Source organism: Octopus sinensis, linkage group LG13 (assembly GCF_006345805.1).
Source record: "Octopus sinensis linkage group LG13, ASM634580v1, whole genome shotgun sequence".
Lineage (NCBI taxonomy): Eukaryota > Metazoa > Mollusca > Cephalopoda > Octopoda > Octopodidae > Octopus > Octopus sinensis.
This window is the reverse complement of record NC_043009.1, coordinates 63,883,845-63,898,844: the sequence shown is the minus strand read 5'-3', so window position 1 is coordinate 63,898,844 and position 15,000 is coordinate 63,883,845. Positions and strand designations below refer to the sequence as shown.

The 15,000-nt window shown below is 39.2% G+C and overlaps 1 protein-coding gene across 1 annotated transcript in view; it reads left to right on the top strand.

Moving 5' to 3' along the window:
- LOC115218527 (tripartite motif-containing protein 2-like) overlaps nucleotides 1-15,000 on the top strand; it is a 151,925-nt gene that overhangs the window by 38,406 nt on the left and 98,519 nt on the right. Inside the window, exon 2 of the mRNA XM_029788394.2 lies at nucleotides 12,683-12,799. The gene's annotated coding sequence lies outside the window, so the exon portion shown is untranslated. The remainder of the gene's footprint in view (nucleotides 1-12,682; nucleotides 12,800-15,000) is intronic.

The window sequence follows — 15,000 nt, the reverse complement described above, 5'->3', positions numbered from 1 at the left end:
AATAAAAGCCAATTAGGGCATAGCCCCTGCATGGCCACATTCTACTGCTTTAAACTAGTAAAAGAATAAAAGAATATATGCTATCCCTGTGTCAGTGGCATGTAAAAAGCACCATCCGAACGTGGCCGATGTCAGCTCCGCCTTGACTGGCTTCCGTGCCAGTGGCACATAAAAAGCACCAATCAATCGTGGCCATTGCCAGCCTCCTCTGGCTTCTGTGCCGGTGGCTCATAAAAGGCACCCACTACACTCATGGATTGGTTGGCGTTAGAAAGAGCATCCAACTGTAGAAACACTGCCAGATCAGATTGGAGCCTGGTGCAGCCATCTGGTTTGCCAGTCCTCAGTCGAACCATCCAACCCATGCTAGCATGGAAAGCGGACGCTAAATGATGTTTTCTAATGCTGGGGTTGAGCACATGATGTATTTTTGGCATGGTTTTTATATCTAGAAGTCATTCCTCTCATCGGTCATTTCAAGCCATGGAACAGGTATATTTTATCATCTCACAGACAATGGAAGGGCAAATAGAGGTAAGATTAATGGTCCTCTTTGCCCTGTATTAGTTTTATTTAGATTTTTTCTTCTTCCACATAGGGTTTTTTCACTGTTGATCCTGTAAAATCCAGGTCACACACACACACAAAATGGAACAAAAATGCAACAGAGGACAATAAAATATTCAGACAAATAGATGGTACAAAGATGGACAGGAGAAACAACATTTAGAAGGAGAGGGAAAAAAAGGACAGGTCATTCCTAGCCTTCTTTCTTCAGTCAAGTTACCAGATGTCCATACTATTTTGGGCAGTTATATATGTATATGTATGGCACATAAAAAGCACCCACTACACTCACGGAGTGGTTGGCGTTAGGAAGGGCATCCAGACGTAGAAACACTGCCAGATCAGACTGGGCCTGGTGCAGCCTTCTGGCTTCCCAGACCCTAGTTGAACCGTCCAACCCATGCTAGCATGGAAAGCGGACGCTAAATGATGATGATGATGATATAATATATATATATATATACACACACATATACATATGTATGTCTGTATATATTTAGTGTCTATTATAGTATTTTATTTTTAGTATCTTTGTCTATTCCTCAAATGAAAAAATTTTGTATCAAATGCCAGTTTCTACAGCAGCAGCAGCATCACCACCACCACCACCATCCAGCCAAAGTACACCTCATCCTAGAATTGTATTTGTTACTTATTTGTTGGACACAGAGAGGCCAAAGGTCTTATAGATGGGGACACCTGACAAGCTAACAAGCTGACATGACCAGCTGTTGTTATTGCTGTTTTTAACCCTAGGTCAGCTCTTTTAACCCTAGGTTATCTTGACTTTTATTCAGATATAGAATATATAAAAACCCAAGGCTGAGTAGATATTAGAACATTTATAGATAGAAGGTCTTACAGCTGTTTCTAGGATATTTATTAATTATATCCCTTCATCGGAGAAGGTGTGAGAGGATGGTTAAGTAATAGTTAGTTTAGATGGGATACAAAATAGAGAATGAGGTAGAGGAAAGAAAATGTGAGATATGTAGGGATATTACTATCCTCTCACACCGTTTCCGATGAAGGGATATAATAAATATCCTGAAAACAGCTGTAAGACTTTCTATCTATAAATGTTCTAATATCTACTCAGCCTTAGTTTTTTTTTATCTCATTAAAAGTATTTATATACACACGCTGACATATGACCAACATTGAACCCCTTATTCGCAAAATCTCCGAACTGCTAAGTTATGGAGACGTAAACATACCAGCATCGATGGTCATGCGATGTTGGGAGACAAACACAGACACACAAGCATACACACACACACACACACACACACACACATATATACATATATACGACAGGCTTCTTTCAGTTTCTGTCTACCAAATCCACTCACAAGGCTTTGGTCGGCCCGAGGCTATAGTAGAAGACACTTGCCGAAGGTGCCACGCAGTGGGACTGAACCCAGAACTATGTGGTTCATAAGCAATCTACTTACCACACAGCCACTCCTGCGCCTGTTTCTTGTATCCTGTCAATATTCCTCTGATAAAGTCCAAATCATTCTGACGATGTTTGTTACATGGAACAAGATAAATGCAAATTTACCTCAAAAATAACAAACTGAAACAGCTGTAAATGTTATTTCAACTATAATTAAACTACGACCATTTAATACAAATGATCAACTTCTAACTGTTAATTATTGCTCCATTTCTTTTCTTTTTGGCTTTTGTGTGCACGCTCTGTCAATGGCTGTCCTCAGTTTCTCAACTGATGCTGGGTTTTGCATTGTAGGCTTTGTCTTTTAAGGATTTCCATAAAAGGAGTTTAGTGGTGTGAGGCCCAATGAACATGGAAGGTATTCTGCTGAACCACTTTGTCCACTGATTTCACAAAGTCAGTCCTTACATTACTTGAATATTTGGCACAGCAAGTTCATGTAAACGGAAGCAGTCACAGTACTGTGAAAGAAAAAAAATGGTTCAATGAACCCTTTTGATGATAAGCTGCTCCATATTGCAACTCCTAGGAATTAAAATGATGTTCCTCCATAATAGGTGGATTCTCAAGTCCCCAGTGGATTCAATTGTGATGATTAATTGAGTCATTTAATTATAAATGTAGTCTCATCATTGCAAACAACTTTCTACACATTGAGCCAAGAACCACTTGCAAAACTCCAGTCTGGATCGTTTCATTGGGAACATGAAATATTCTCAGAATGTAACTAATGACAATACAATAATCCCTCGTCATATCACAGTTCCTCTATCGCGTACTCACTACATCACAGTTCACTTATCGCACACTCAGTACATCGCGGATTTTTCTGGCTAATATCTCTAAATTTATATCGGAGACTCCTCAGTATATCCAGGTTTCTTATTTTTTATTGCCCACAAGGGGCTAGTCATAGAGGGGACAAACAAGGACAGACAAAGGGATTAAGTCAATCACATCGACCCCAGTGCGTAATTGGTACTTAATTTATCGACCCCAAAAGGATGAAAGGCAGAGTCGACCTCGGCAGAATTTGAACTCAGAACGTAACGGCTGACGAAATACCGCTAAGCATTTCGCCCAGCATGCTAACGTTTCTGCCAGCTCGCCGTATATCCAGGTTTCTGCGGCTGATAGGTATTTATATTTTTTCAGATTTCAATTATTTCTGTGGGAGGTTTTGGAGCGTAACACCTGCGATAGTCGACGGATTATTGTACTTTAAAATGCAAATGGATGCTTGATTTTGAAATTCCCATCTTATGTTGTTTCGTTTGCCACACAGATTTCTTTCAACTCTGGCAATATGTTTCTGGTATCCTTTCTGGTTTTGTGAAGCTTGTTGATTTCTTATTTCTTTACTGCCCACAAGGGGCTACACACAGAGGGGACAAACAAAGACAGACAAACGGATTAAGTCGATTATATCGACACCAGTGCGTAACTGGTACTTATTTAATCGACCCCGAAAGGATGAAATGCGAAGTTGACCTCAGCGGAATTTCAACTCAGAACGTAGGGGCAGACGAAATACCTATTTCTTTACTACCTACAAGGGGCTAAACACAGAGAGGACAAACGGATTAAGTTGATTATATCGACCCCAGTGTGTAACTGGTACTTAATTTATCGACCCCGAAAGGATGAAAGGCAAAGTCGACCTCAGCAGAATTTGAACTCAGAATGTAACGGCAGACAAAATACCTATTTCTTTACTACCCACAAGGGGCTAAACACAGAGAGAACACACAAGGATAGACAAACTGATTAAATAGATTATATCGACCCCAGTGCGTAACTGGTACTTAATTTATCAACCCCGAAAGGATGAAAGGCAAAGTTGACCTCAGCAGAATTTGAACTCAGAACGTAACGGCAGACGAAATACCTATTTCTTTACTGCCCACAAGGGGCTAAACACAGAGAGGACAAACAAGGACAGACAAACGGATTAAATCGATTATATCGACCCCAGTGCATAACTGGTACTTATTTATTCGACCCCGAAAGGATGAAAGGCAAAGTCGACCTTGGTGGAATTTGAACTCAGAACGTAATAACAAATGAAATACCACTAAGCATTTCGCCCGGCGTGCTAACGATTCTGCCAGCTCGCCGCCTGTTGATTTCTGTGGTCTTCTAGAAAGTTTCCTGTGGACATTTGGAACAGTTCAAACTGCTTCAAACTTACTTCTAATTTGATGATAAGTTGGGATTTAAAATTTCCAGTAAGACTTTAGATTAGATTTCCTTTGCACAAGACTTAGTCTGTCACTGTTCATTATTTCTAATTGGTTAATTCAGAAAAGAAATGGAAAATTAAGGAAGTTATCAGCTGTTAAAGTGTGTATACATTTTTAGAACATCCTGTCTGTGTGTGTATGTATGTGTGTATGTATGCATGCATACATGCATGTATATGTATATGTCTATACATATATGTGTGTGTAATGTGTGAAAGAGAGAGAGAGAGAGAGAGAGGGTCAGAGAGAGAGAGAGAGAGATTTGTTGTCAGTTTGCTTGATTAGAGTTGATCATACTCAATAGTAACCACAAACAGTAAGAACAACATCACAAGTTGTAATGGCTACCATCAATCTTAACCACCACTACCACCAGCACCACCACCAGCACCACCACTACCATTGCCACCAACACCACAACCACCACCACCACCACTGTCATTGCTATCATGCACACTGCATATAACAACTTAGGTGGTACTATTCAATCATAGATAGATAGATAGATAGATAGATAGATAGTAGTAGTAGTAGTAGTTGTTGTTGTTGTTGTTGTAGTAGTAGTAGTAGTAGTTGTTGTTGTTGTTGTAGTAGTAGTAGTAGTAGTAGTACTAAGAAGTCCAGTTACCTCTTAACTCTGTTCTTAAATAATTAAAATAACTACACAAATTACTTCTACATTTTAGACATTCTTTCTTACAATCTCTCTCTCTCTCTCTCTCTCTCTCTCTCTCTCTCTCTCTCATTCTACCACTCACACTTTGTCTCATGCATTCACTCTCTCCCCCTCTTTCCTTCTCTCCTCTTTCTCACCAATCTTCTCTCCCCGCTCGCTCCTCTCCCCCTCCCCATATCCCTCTCTCCCTTCCTTTCTCTGTCTTATACACTTTCTCTGTTACACATTTTTTTACTGTTTTTCTCTTATTCCACTTCTTTCTGTTCTTCCTTTCTTGTAATTCTCTCTCTTTCTCTCTCTCTCTTCCCTCTTTCCATCACTCTCTCTCTCTCCCTCTCTCTCACCTTTCCCCTATGTTCACCCCTAAGAATGCCTGTAGCTATTGTAAGAAATATAGGACATAAGAACATGTATACAAGGTGTGTGTGTGTGTGTGTGTGTGTGTGTGTGTGTGTGTGTAAGCATGTGTAAGTATGTGTGTGTGTTTACGTGTGACTGGTCAGCAACCTTGAGGTGTTTCTGTTCTTACTTCTTACATCCAAACTCCCCGCCCTCTCCGTCTCTGTCTGTCTGTTTGTCTCTCTCTTTGTTCATCTCTCTCTCTCTCTCTCTCTCTCTCTATCTTTCTCTCTCGGTTTCCAGTCTCAAAGAAGTCACCATTGAACTTACAACCAACATCAACAACACTCACCTACACAGCAGAACCTCATGTTTTGTGTTACAGCATCATGTTTCACTTGGTTTGTTCTCCCACTGTCTTCAGGTGATGTATTCCACACACACACACACACACACACACGCACGCACACACGCACGCACACACGTGCATAAACATGCACACACTCATATACAAAGACATATACTCACTAACGTACATCCACCTTTCTACCACCCTATCTATTGACTTACCTGTCTGTCAGTCTGTCTGCCTGCCTGCTTATTTCTCTGTTTATCAGTCAATCTATCCATCTATCTATATATGCGTATCATCATCATCATCATCATCATCGTTTAACGTCTGCTTTCCATGCTAGCATGGGTTGGACGATTTTGACTGAGGGCTGGTGAGCCAGATGGCTGCACCGGGCTCCAATCTTGATTGGCAGAGTTTCTACAGCTGGACGCCCTTCCTAATGCCAACAGCTCCGAGAGTGTATATATATATATATAATATATATATATATTATATATATATATAATATATATATATATAATACATACATACATATACATATACATACATAATATATATATATATATATATATAATATATATATATATATACATACATACATACATACATACATACATACATATAATATATATATATATGTAATATATATATATAATATATATATATATATATATATATATACATATATTCAAATATATATATATATATATATATACATACATACATACATACACACACACACACACACACACATATATATATACCTATATATACACACACACACATTGTTTGTAGAAATATATAAATCTGGAGGAGAAGCACACTCTAAGATGTAAAGCAGTTAAAATCATATTGGGGTAAGCTGGTTTATAGGGTTACCCTGGGTTTCTTTTTTATAAGGGCTTTATCCAGGGTAACCCCATAAATCGGCCTACCCCACTATAATTATATATATATGTATATTCATACCTTGAGCTCCAGTGTCTGCTTTGGTATGGTTTCTATGGCTGGATGCCCTTCCTAATGCCAGCCCCTTAATGTAGTGCACTGGGTGTATTTTTCATGGCACTACCACAGGTGGGGGTCACCAAATATTTGTAAGACAAGATTCCTAAACTGAGTGGCGGTATAGTATTGGGGGATATAAAAGTATGACAGAGGGACAGAAGTAAGTGTCTTGCCGAAGGGCTGAATACATGGTTTCTCCATCTGGGGAGAGAGAGAGAGAGAGAGAGAGAGAGAGAGAGAGAGAGAGAGAGAGAGAGAGAGAGAGAGAGAGAGAGAGAGAGAGAGAGGAGAGAGAGAGAGAGAGAGATGTGAGGTCACAGTATGAAGTGAATATGAATGACAGAATAGAATAGAGGAATGGAATAGGTAAAAGGTGAGTTTACCTTCTGTACCACTTGATTAACCATTTAAGTGAATAAGCTATATCATGGTTTGCCAGGTATTTTAAGCATCTCAGCAGTAATTCCTGTTGAGCCCGGGGGCTTTCTTTGTCTTTATATTCTTAATTGCATTGTCTATCACACCATTGCCAACAGGAATGGCTGGACCCTCTGTCAGGTTCACATTAGAAAAACTCTCTTTGTCCCATTCGTTCTCCTCATTAAGCAACCTTTCATAATTGCTTTCCCATCCTGCTTTCTTTTCAGAATCATTGAGTGCAAGTGTACCTATGTCTTCCTGCACAACCCAAAACACTTCACACCTTTAAAACATTGACAGACCATCATCTTTTAATGTCCATCTTCCCTGCTGGCATGAATTGGACAGCTTGGCAGGATCTGATGGGTCAGGAGGGATGTATAATGCTCCAATGCAGAATTCTGCTCATATAGAAGCCGGCAAGCTGGTAGAAACGTTAGCATGTCGGATGAAATGCTTAGCGTTATTTCATCTGCCATTACGTTCTGAGTTCAAATTCCGCCGAGGTCAACTTTGCCTTTCATCCTTTCGGGGTCGATAAATTAAGTACCAGTTGCACACTGGGGTCAATATAATCGACTTATTCCGTTTGTCTGTCCTTGTTTGTCCCTTCTGTGTTTAGCCCCTTGTGGGCAGTAAAGAAATAGGTATTTCATCTGCTGTTATGTTCTGAGTTCAAATTTCGCCGATGTCGACTTTGCTTTCATTCTTTTGGGGTCGATAAATTAAGTACCAGTTATGCTCTGGGGTCGATGTAATCGACTTAATCCCTTTGTCTGTCCTTGTTTGTCCCCTCTATGTTTAGCCCCTTGAGGGCAATAACCAAATAAGAATTTTGCCCACATTTAATTAGGGCAGCGAAATTAGAAAAATCATTAGTGGTGGGAATGGCTTGAGGAGGAAACTGGACAAGGAGTCCAGGTGCGCACATACATACACAGTGGTTTGGGTGTTGCATTCACAACTACCAGACTGTGGGTTTGATTCCTGGTCCGGGTGGTGTGTTGTGTTTTTGAGCAAAACACTTCATTTCAGATTGCTCTAATGCTATGTGGGGACTGGCATGTCAAAAAATAGACCCCCTTTCCTCTGTGTGTTGTAAAAGGTGACCAAAAGAGGTTGAGGAGGGATTTGCACTCCAACTTCGTTGAAGACCCTCTCCAGATTCCTGGCTTGGTGAGTTGTTGCCTGTGTGGTGCAAAGTATCATCCGCCAGGGGTAGTAGGGAATCACCAACAAACGGTGGAGGCAGCGACACGCTGTTACTGCACATGACACCCCCCACTACTACTACTACTACTTATACATCATCATCATCGTCGTCGTCATCGTCGTCATCGTCATCATCATCATTTAACATCCTCCTTCTATGCTGGCATATATGTAATAATAATAATAATAACATTAATCAAAGAATGGAATTTATAAACATATATAAACATTTAAGCATTATCATAAACAGATTTAAGATATATAATATATATATGTGTATATATATATGTGTATATATATATATATATATATATATGATATATATATACACACACACATATACATACATACATACATACATACATACATACATACATACATACATACATACATGCATATATATATGTATATATATATATACATTGCGCTTGCAGAATTGTGAGGTGGGCAGGATTTCTTGAGTATTGCACATTGCCAGTCCTCTGGTCCCTTGCTATCTCCTCTGTGAGGTTCAAGGTCCTAAGTCTTCCTGGATCTCTCTCTTCCACAAACTCCATACATACACACACACACACTCAAACATATATATCCATCCATCCATCTATCCATTCATTTGTTGGAGTTTATGGGACTAGAGTCCTCAGCATACCTTCCATAGGGTCCTATCAGGAGCAACCACCATTAGACCTCCCATTTGGATTCCTAAGTGTGACCAACTGAAACGATGATTATCAGCTTTTAACCCTTTTGTTCTTAGTCCACCTCATGGTCTCCTGGCAGTTGATTTGGTTTGAAGAATCTGTCTTGTGGTTCTTTCCTGTGACATTCACAGTACTGAAGCTATGAGAAGTAATGGCTGTAGAAAAGAAATGGCTCAAGCAAGTCTCTGAGCTATGCACCCTATTAAGTAATCCTTCAGAGGAATCCCATTTTGGCCCCTTGCATTCACCATCATATTCTTTCATTCATTATCCAACATTCAGGACCATAATTGAGGACAGGCACAGAAATCAAATTGAAGATAATCAAGTTTGGCTTTTTTTTTCCCCAACCCCTCCTCTTCTGAAGATCGAATGCTGGGGGTAGCACATCACTGTACCAACCCCTGCGATTCTAGACTCCAATTCTCATTGCTTGTGAATATGACTCCAAATTACTTAAACTTCACTTGTTTCAGTGATGATCCACTAATCTGCCGAATTCACTGGGAAGATTTTCTTATGAGGACCAATGCCCTGGTTTTCTTGATTCTATATATCATCCCTGCCTTACAGCATTCAGCAGCAAAGCCATTCAGTGGAGGCTGGAGACCATTTCCTGATGAGTCAGGTAGCATTATGTTGTCTGCAAATATCAGATGACTCATCCTACACTCATCGATTCTGATGCCACTTCCACAACAGCTGTGCATGTCAATCCAGTTCCCAAAAATGATGAAAAGTAGAGGGGACAATATGCACCCCTGTTGAAGTCAAACACACTTATATTACGAGGGTGAGTCAAAAAATAATGCCATTTTGTTTAGGACAGGTATAATTACCAAACCAGGAACATGTATCATGCATCAAAATGAAGTTGGTCCTCTGTGGATCACATCCCTACTTCTCAACACCGTTTCTCTCAATAGCAATGTTCCACCTTTGAATGAGAGCATGTATCCCGCCCCTTAAAATTCTATTGACTGTTCTTTGAGTCACTTCTTCACTACAGTTTTCACTTCCTTGTCACTGGAATAATGCTTGCCTCTCAAACCCTCTTTTGTGGCACCGAAGAGATGATTGTCTGAAGTGCTAAATTATTCCAGTGACGAGGAAGTAAAAACTGTAGTGAAGAAGTGGCTCAAAGAACAGTCAACAGAATTTTACGGGGCAGGGATACATGCTCTCATTGGAAGGTGGAATATTGCTATTGAGAGAAACAGTGACTATGTTGAGGAGTAGGGATGTGATCCACAGAAGACCAGCTTCATTTTGATGTATGATACATGTTCCTGTGTTGGTAATTATACCTGTGCTAAGCAAAATGGCATTACTTTTTGACTCATTTTCGTAAAAGATTTACTTGAAGATAAACATCTGAGCATTCGGTTTGCCAGAATACTTTATTGACCAACCTGAAGTCAGATCCCAGTTTAAGCCTAAAGGTCCTCACATGACTTAGCATTGGATGGTTTTACTGTGTTCACTGGAACTCTACTTGTCAGACAGTTACAAGTCAAAGAAAGACGGAATTGGCAACAAGTTTTTTAGTCTGATGTAAATGCTAACTCAGGAATAGACCGAAACACACGCACACACGCACACACATATGCACACACACACAACACTTGTGTGTATGTGTCTGTCTGTGTATAACATACATACATATATGCTTGAATCTGTGTGCATGTATTAATAGTCCGCAGAATTTTACCCTGAAGTGTGTATCAAACGCTGTATACTATTTTAGGAACCAAAACAAAACAAATGAAACCACTTTCTATACATACACACACACATATACACATATATACGAACTTATATACAACCCCCCCCCAATATATATGTATTCATACATACATAGATACAGGCATGCATACATATATAAATACATAATACATAAATACATACATACATACATACATACATACATACATGCATACATACATACATACATACATACATACATACATACATACATACATAAATACATACATACATACATAACTACATACATACATAAATACATACATACACACACACATACATACATACATACATACATACATACATACATAACTACATACATACATACATACATACATACATACATACACACATAACTACATACATACATACAAACTTATATACAAACGCATGACCAAATATATATGTATTCATACACACACACACACACACTCTCACATACATGAAGTGATCATGTACACAAACAGAGGGGCACTCCACTCATGCCCACACACACATAACACTTATACTATTTACTCACATCAAAAGATCTTAGCCCCCGCCCCCTCAGGTCACTAAGCTCCTATTTGTCTTACACACCCACACCTTTTTTCTTCGCCCTGCCCCCCCCCCGCCCCCACCGTCCGTCCATCCCTTATCTTCTCCACCTAGACATATATTAGCATTTCTGCTTCATTGATTCCCAAACCGAATCAATAATTCAGCCATTGGTTAATAATTCAATTTCCTTGATTCCTCAGCGAAACATTTGATACACTTTTTGGACAGGAAATTAATAGAAAAGCCTTGTGGTGGCGTTGGCGGTGCCGACGATGCTGCGGGGGGGGGGTGCTGGTGGGACTGGTGGCGCTGGTGGAGCTGGTGGGGGTGTTGAAGGCCTCAACCTGTTCACTTGTAGCTGAGGGGAAGTTGATAGGATTGAACAAACACCTTCATGATATACTTAGATTACTCACATATACAAATGTATAAATATATTTATATATGTATATATAAATATATATATATATATATATAGGTAAACAGTAAAATTAATTACAGACATGGACAAGACATGAATCCACAGAGACGACACAAGAACCACAGGACGGGACATTCGAAGCCCTCAGTCATCAGTCAAGACCAGATCATCTTAGCAATTTCGGCTGATTAATCTTGAGATTGCTCCGATATGGCCAGCCCGCCAAGGGAAATCTAAGCCAAGCGCATTAGATCCCTGGAATATATATATACATACATGCACATATATATATATGTATATATACATACATATACATATATATATACACATACATACATATATATACATATATATATTATATATATATATATATATATATATATGTAAATGTATATATATATATATACATATATACATATACATATATACATATACATACACACACACACACAACACACACACACACACAAACGCATACACTCATTACACCATCCTAATGATGTCCAAACACAGTCACACCGACATATTAACACGCAACCCCCACGATGTGTACACAATCACACAGCCACACACACACACACACACACACACACAGCCACACACACACAGACACAAACAGTCATAAACAGACACAAACCTAGTCATAAACCCATACAAGCACATACGCACACTAATGAAGTGTTTTTCTGTGTATTTAGAGACAAAACAATGGAAAATAAGAAAACCAGGTGGCTTTATGTTAAGATCAATTCAAATTAAAAACATTAAGCATCTGACCCCTTCTTAATCCCTTTTAGATTAGAGAAAGCCAACAAGACAAGCTGATAAACAACTACACAAACAAAACAAACTTGTTTAAAGTCATTTGACACAAATCTCCGATTAATCCTACATAATCACTTGAGTTAATCTCATTTGTTTTTATTCACATTTTCAATTCAACTTTAAACACTTGCTAATCTATCTTTTTATTTCAGATTATTGATCACAGCATCTCGAGTGAGTTGGAAATAAACTCCTTGTCGCTATAGCAACCAAAACTCTTGTAGTTCTACCGGAGTACTGTGGAAACAGTATCAAGTTTATTGATTCAAGTAAGTTCCAAACATTTCTTGGTTTTAGATGTTTTATTTCAGACCAAAGGTTCTCTACCAGGGCTCACACGACCCTTAAGGGTCCATATAAGATTTTGTTGTTAAAATTTATCTGCAATAAACTGGTTGTATTTCTACAATCCACAAAATACATTAACGATTTTTTAATACAGTTTCTAATAATATTTAATTATAAATTAAGGCGGATCAATTAGAAACTTCGCTGTCTTAACTGATGGAGTGCCAGTTATTTTAACCCTTTCGATACCAACCCGGCTGAAACCAACTCTGGCTCTGATTACAAATGTCTTGTTTTCATAAGTTTTGAATTAGAATCTTCCACCAAACTTTAGTCACAACTTATTTTCCCAACACTAGCTTAATGATAACTAAGTTATTTTACTAAATTATTTGTTATATTTGAAATTAATTGAAAGAAACATAGAGCATCTCAACAGAAATAATGGTAACAAAAGGGTTAAAATATATAATAGAGAAACCATTCTTAACCCTTTTGTTACCAACCCAGCTGAAACTGCCTCTGGCTCTGTAGTACAAATGTCTTGTTTTCAAAAGTTCTGAAATAAAATCTTCCACCAAGCCTTAGTCACAATTTATGTTCTTAACACTAGCTGAATGATAACTAAGTTGTTTTACTAAATTCTTTGTTATATTTAAAGTAATTGAAAGAAACACAGAGCATCTCAACAGAAATACAGGAATGAAAGGGTTAAGTTTGCTTCCTTTGAGTCTGCTGGTCTTGTATCATTTCAGGGTATGAGATGTTCTGGCACAGCTGTTTTGGTGCCACCCATTTTGTATCATTGATTTGATGATGGCCTATTTGACATCTGACATTTTAATGTTTCTTTCATTCTCTGCTAACCCCTCTCTCCCTATCTCTCCCTCTTTCTCTCTCTCTCTCCCCCTCTCTCCCTATCTTTCCCTCTTCCTCTCCCTTCCTCTCTCTCTCCTGCCTCTCTCTCACTGTTTATGAGTGTGAGAACATTTATCTTCCTGTCTGAAGAGAGGAAAGGTTTTAATATCAATTGTGTCCAACTAATAGAATGTAATCTCTCTGCCACCCCCGAACTCTATCTTTCTCTCACTCTACCTGTATGTGTATATTTCTGCATGTCTACACATGCCCCTGTGTGTGTGTGTGTGTGTGTGTGTGTGTGTGTGTGTGTGTGTGTGTGTGTGTGTGTGTGTGTGTGTGTGTGCGCGTGCGTGTGTGTGTATGTGTTTGCTTCCAGTGTCATAAAGTACTGTAACCAAACCAGGGTCCCATGTCCAGCCAGCCATCCCAGTTTGCCAGCATCCAAACAGCTGCACCCACTCATGTCATTCCAACCACTGAAATAGTCCCAACTCCCTCATGTCTCCCCAATTCACATTTACTTTGGTCCTCCTCCGAACGCTGCACCAACTGCCACTCTTTTAGTCTCTTCTCTTCTCAGAAAACTTGGTTTCCCTGAAATTTCTTTCCTGCTGCCCATGTTTTATACTCTTTACTCTTTTACTCTTTTACTTGTTTCAGTCATTTGACTGAGGCCATGATGGAGCACTGCCTTTAGTCGAGCAAATCGATCCTAGGATTTTTTCTGTGTAAGCCTAGTACTTATTCTATTGATCTCTTTTGCTGAACTGCTAAGTTACAAGGATGTAAACACTCCAGCATCAGTTGTCAAGCGATATTGGGGGGACAAACACAGACACACAAACTTATACACACACACACACACACACAAACTTATACACACACACACACACGCACGCACGCACACACACCACACACACACACACACCACACACACACACACACACATATTTGATGAGCTTCTTTCAGTTTCTGTCTACCAAATCCACTCACAAGGGTTTGGTCGGCCTGAGGCTATAGTAGAAGACACCTGCCGAAGGTGCCACGCAGTAGGACGGAACCCAGAACCATGTGGTTGGTAAGCAAGCTACTTACCACACAACCACTCAAGAACATTAACCATGTTGGCTTCAATCAATCTCTGCTGCATTTTGCAAAGGCAAAGAGGACCGACACTTCCACCAGTCCAAATTATTATTAAAAACAAACACACAAAACAAAAACCAATCTTCTGTGTCTCTGCAGCATCATGTAGTATGGTTTCCTGTATACAAAGAACATGGAACAGTCACTAAAAATGTTTCTCTATAAATTATTTCTG